Here is a 5,919-nt window from a genome sequence, read left to right as displayed (position 1 = left end):
GGGTATATGTGTGTGCATTGTCAGGAGTCACAGGGCTGGTTTTCATACTTTATTTAATAGAAACATAGAAATTCAAAATTCACTCCAGTGGATCCTCAATGGTCTCTCAGAGGGTCGGGTGTTATCTGTAAACTGCAATCAGCTGATTCCTCTCTGCTCCCCCCTCCCCATGAAGGAGACACACTCAGCTCTGAGGAGAGAGCAGAGAGGAGTCATCACATCTCCTCAGAGCTCTGTGTGTCTCCTGCACTTGCTGTGCCCTGTGTCTCTCCCTCTCCTGGGTCACCTTTACTCTCTGCTGCCCCAAGTCCAGGTTCCTCAATGTCCCCCCTCCCCTCCCCCCACCATTCTTCTCATTTACAGATATGACTGCTAGAACAGATAAATTATAAAGACATCGGGGGGGACTTTTTCAAAACTGGAGCAAAAAGAATCTGGAGCTGTTGCCCATGGCAACCAATCAGCTTCTCTTTTCAGTTTTCTCAGGTAACATTTGAAAATGAGAGATAGAAGCTGATTGGCTCCAGTGAAAATCTGCTCCAGGTTTTGTCTGCTCCAGTTTTGATAGATCCCCCCACTATGTGGTGTCTTATTAGACAGCCCAGCGCTTCCTGCACACTCGGTAGCATGGAAGCATTTTGTATGAAGTGTTTATGAATAGAATGCGGAAGTAACAATAAACATGAATGGGTTTTATATTTCTAAAGTTTCATAAAGTTAAAATTAACCCAAAATGAACCCTCTTCTTCTACAGAACACCAATAAAATGTTTCTCTACCGTTTGGAGGGAGCGGTGAAGCATCAGAATGACTCATAGACTTGTATTGCGGTCTGTGTCCCTGTGGGAGGATTTTACCCTCGTTCCTCTCCATGTGACCACACAGAGAAAATGACACAAGCTGAAGTTCTGCTCTAGTGATCAGCGTGCTTTGTACTCCGTGTCAGCCTACGGAGGAGCTCAGATCCGTCCTGATAATATCACAGTGACACCGCTGATAACAGGGAGGTCTCCTGTAACTTCTACTATCTCTCCTGGTCTTCTTCTGAGTTTCCATATCTGCTCTCCAGCCAGTACCCCCCCCCCCCCCCCCTCCCATCCCCCCCCCCCCTCCATTCCATCAGCAGAAGGAGATGCAGCTCCTTCATCAGACATTCATCAGACCCTTTATAGATACACACAATGAACAGAGGGGGCTACATGACTGGGGTGAGGAATAGTCCCCAAGGACGAGTCAACTATTAGTGTAGAAGCAGTAGAAGCAGTAGGCCAAAGCCAATTGGTGTTTGGCAAGAGATGTGGATTATCATTTGATTTGGTGGGTTAGGAGGTCTTTGGGGGTCTGTGAAAAAGGTGAGATGGTTACAAAGAGGAGGTCCCATCTGGTGGTATGGTAAAAGAGGAGGTCCCGTCTGGTGATATGGTGAAAGAGGAGGTCCCATCTGGTGATATGGTAAAAGAGGAGGTCACATCTTGTGGTATGGTGAAAGAGGAGGTCCCATCTGGTGGTATGGTGAAAGAGGAGGTCCCATCTGGTGGTATGGTGAAACTTTGCTACTAAATACTTTAGGAATATCTAAAACCTTCTCTCCTCTCTCAAATTCAAAGACCAAATATATTTTAGCATTGCCAAAGCATTTGAGGAATTTTTATTGGATGAATTGGTGGGTTGGTGGGGGAAGGAAAGTACTAGGATATAACTGGGGGTAAAAACGAATATGAAGGGAATATGTGAGTCCAGGGGCATTATCAGGGTTGAGGGATAATATAAAAGGGGATGGGGGTAAGTCCATGATGGGGATTTATAAGTCCGGGATCTCTCATGTTCCTATTTTCACCGTCGGTTCCTTTTCTCCCAGTACAATGAGGAGTTTCCTCTTCTCTTCTACAGAGGTAAAGTCCGGGATGAGAGCGGAGAGCCTCTGGAAGTGTCCCCTGCTCTGAGCATTTGGGGCCCCATAGCATAGCAGGAAGTGGGCCTCATCATCCAGGACCCCTTGGTCACACCTTTGACACAATCTACTCTCCTTGGTCTTGTAGGTCGGTCTGTCTGCCCCCCCTCATATATTTATGTTCATATGCTGGGAAAAGTAGAGAGTGTACACCGAATAATACTGATATATAAAAAGTCCCTTTCTATGTATATCTAGACCTCTCTCCTCATGATGATGATGATCAGGGAAGTCCCGGGGCTGGGTCTCACCTGGTCTCCAGACCGGTGTGGCACCCTGCCATGTCGTCATCGTGCATGCGTGGCCATCTGATTGACGCCTGCCGGCGGCCATCTTGGCAGAGAGAGGAGGGGACTTTCACCCTGCGGGATGAGGTATGCCGCCGGGTCCCCTCCTTTCTCCTGACAATGTCGGGCTCTCGGTCCTTGACATTTTAGAGGTGGTGACACCCCTGCAATGGTGTCACCAGGGTGCGGGCCGCACCCCACTTGTGACACCACTGATGATGATGATAATGATGATGATATTAAGGATGCAGACAATTCATACGCCCAGCATACATGTCCAGTCTATATATGCTCCCATGTGTCTCCAGACCTCTTCCTTCATGATGAAACTTTTAACCTCTGACTTCATACTTAGTTTACAGCCAGTCGGTAACACTGTGGACATCCTCGATCTAGTGACGGGTAACTAAACTGGTTTCTTTTGACGAAACCTCTCTCCAGCTGTGTCTCTATTGTGTCCAGTCATCACCCCCCTGGAAAAAGTTGTATCAGAGACCCAACTGGTCAGGACGTTTATCACAATAAAGAACTGGTTATCCTAAGACTGAAGTGTGTTACCTTCTACCCTTAATCTTCTACACAACAAATACCTTTGTGGGTGCATTCGTTTTATTTACCATTTCACATGAATGTTTTTTGAACTATTGCACTATGCCTGTGCTCTCCTGTGCTCTTCCGTTCTCTCCTGTGCTCTCCTGTGCTCCCCTGTGCTCTCCCGTGCTCTTCCGTTCTCTCCTGTGCTCCCCTGTGCTCCCCTGTGCTCTCCCGTGCTCTTCCGTTCTCTCCTGTGCTCCCCTGTGCTCTTCTGTGCTCCCCTGTGCTCTTCTGTGCTCTCCTGTGCTCTCCCGTTCTCTTCTGTGCTCTCCCGTGCTCTTCTGTGCTCTCCCGTGCTCTTGTTCTCAGCCTTACAAATAGTAATTCTGACGGACCGCCTGTTACCCCGACTGGGTACCTCCATCAGAAATCAGCTTCCTCTCCGCTGGAACCCTGAATTCCAGCGTCCTCAGCCCAAACCTGCCTAATTATTGGACGGAACCAATATATTAGGACAGAAAACTAAACTCCCCAAATAATAAAGATTTACCCCAAACATCAGACAACACCAATGTTGAAGTAAAACAGGAACTGACTTTATTGAAAACCAGCTCAGTGTTTATACATTTCTGGAAGTCTAAAAACATAACGCAATCACGACATCGTGCAAACAATCCCCTCCCCCGGGGCCTTAATGAAAGAATAGGGAGAGGGAAAACAAAGAGGATGGGATTATCTCCTGACTGTCTAGCGTAGGGTAATCTACTCATCTACACCTAGAGTCATCTACTCCTAGAGTCATCTACACCTAGAGTCATCTCCACCTAGAGTCATCTCCACCTAGAGTCATCTCCACCTAGAGTCACCTACCCCCTAGAGTCAACTACACCTAGAGTCATCTACACCTAGAGTCAACTACACCTAGAGTCAACTACACCTAGAGTCATCCACATCTAGAGTCATCTACACCTAGAGTCATCTACCCCTAGAGTCATCTACACCTAGAGTCAACTACCCCTAGAGTCATCTACACCTAGAGTCATCTACACCTAGAGTCATCTACACCTAGAGTCAACTACATCTAGAGTCATCTACACCTAGAGTCAACTACACCTAGAGTCATCTACCCCTAGAGTCATCTACACCTAGAGACAACTACACCTAGAGTCACCTAGCCCTAGAGTCATCTACACCTAGAGTCATCTACCCCTAGAGCCATCTACACCTAGAGTCACCTACCCCTAGAGTCATCCACATCTAGAGTCATCTACACCTAGAGTCATCTACCCCTAGAGTCATCTACACCTAGAGTCAACTACCCCTAGAGTCATCTACACCTAGAGTCATCTACACCTAGAGTCAGCTATGGTAATCTCATAATTAATACAATGGACAAACAGAGTTGTAACAAATTCATTGGGAATCTCAGTCCAGAGTTAACCCCTTTGTGTTGCTGGAGTCACAGCCTGTACTTTTAATGGGCACAGGGGGAGTTACACATAGTTCCAGGGGCGAGGGTCAGGGGGTGGGTTTAGGGGGTATGTGAAGGCACAGTAATCGCCCCACCTCTTCTCTGTGCTCCGATAATCAGGTTTTGAGGGACGTCTGTACGGAGAGAAATAGTGAACTGACATGGCTGACTTCCATCAAAAATACTTTGTGCCGGGCTGTCTCTGGATTCACTACATTCTAAATCATCGGCCAGGGACAAGCATAGAGATTAGATAATCACCATGAGTGATTGATCACAACCAATTAGAATTGATTTTCTTATTGATCTGACTAGAGTGACCCAGTCTGATTGGTTGCCACGGAATTTATACTTTGCTGTACGATATTGAATAGGTTCTGCTACATGTTATCTTCTAGTCTTCTCTCTGATCTTCTCCATCCCGAGTGGTATTTCCCAACCTTCTTCTGACAGATCCAGGGCAGGTGGGTAGCACAGGGCTGGCTCTCCAGCTCCGGCGAGGCCTTTGCACAAAAGTCACGTGACTTCAGTTTAAAATTTTCCCTGTTTAAATGTTTAAAGAAAAAATACGTCATAAGTTATCTGGACCATGAAAGGAAAAAGTGACAAAACAGCATTTATCATAGGTGAGGAGCTGAGGGTCTTCTCAGAGGTAGAGGGGGCGGAGTCTTCTTCTGATGGATCTAAATTTAATCGTGTCACCCCGGATCACCAGTCCTCCGCCCAGCAAGAAACGATCTGAGGGACTAAAACCCAGAAACATCTCAACAATGGGGCCAGGAGGACACGAAGAGGCTACTGGGGACACAATGTAGGACCTACAGATGGAGAATTCCAGCCAGCTGTATATGTGCTGAGCTCTTGGTATATATACTGTGTATACAGGGGCATATCTGCTGCGAGGCAAACAAGGCGTTTGACTTGGGCGGCACCTTCCAGGGGGGGCTGCAAAATGCCGCCCCCGAACAGTTAGGCAAGCCGGGCTGCACAGAATTTTGCAGCCGAGGCTGCCTAATCTAGCAGGACAAGGAGGCAGAGGTGGAGGTGAGGAGAGGAGGAGGAGCGGAGGAGGAGCGGAGGAGGAGCAGCAGAAGCAGGAGGTGGCGGGTCTGGATCCATGTCAGGGGGCGGGTCCGGATCCCCGTCAGGCGACAGAGGACGCCACTCCCGAAGCGGCTGGAAACTGGAAGTGCTAGTTGGGTGGTGGAGGAGGCTGGGTGGTCTGGCGGTAAAGGCCAGGTCCTGCAGCGGGCAGCAGATGCAGGTAAGTGGATGGCACTGCTGTTAAAGGGACCCTGCAGAGCCCAGCATAGATTCTGCACAGCCCACCTTAAAGACTCAGGTGGACTCTGCAGGATCTGTGGCAGGCTCTGCAGAGTCTATCGTGGGTTCTGCAGGGTCTATGGTGGGCTCTGCAGGGTCTATGGTGGGCTCTGCAGGGTCTATGGTGGGCTCTGCAGGGTCTATGTTGGGCTCTGCAGGTTCTATAGTGGGCTCCTTAGGGTTTTAGGAGGGCTGTGCAGGATCTTTGGTGGCTCTACAGCCTGCAGAGCCCACCACAGATACTACACAGCCCCCCTGACACCTGTAGTGCCCACCTGAGACCATACAGAGCCCACCATAGACCCTGCAGAGCCCACCATAGACCCTGCAGAGCCCACCATAGACCCTGCAGAG

This window comes from Nanorana parkeri, unplaced genomic scaffold, assembly GCF_000935625.1.
Source record: "Nanorana parkeri isolate BGI_ZX_2015 unplaced genomic scaffold, ASM93562v1 scaffold2350, whole genome shotgun sequence".
Lineage (NCBI taxonomy): Eukaryota > Metazoa > Chordata > Amphibia > Anura > Dicroglossidae > Nanorana > Nanorana parkeri.
The sequence above is the reverse complement of the archived record's forward strand: the minus strand, read 5'-3'. Positions refer to the sequence as shown.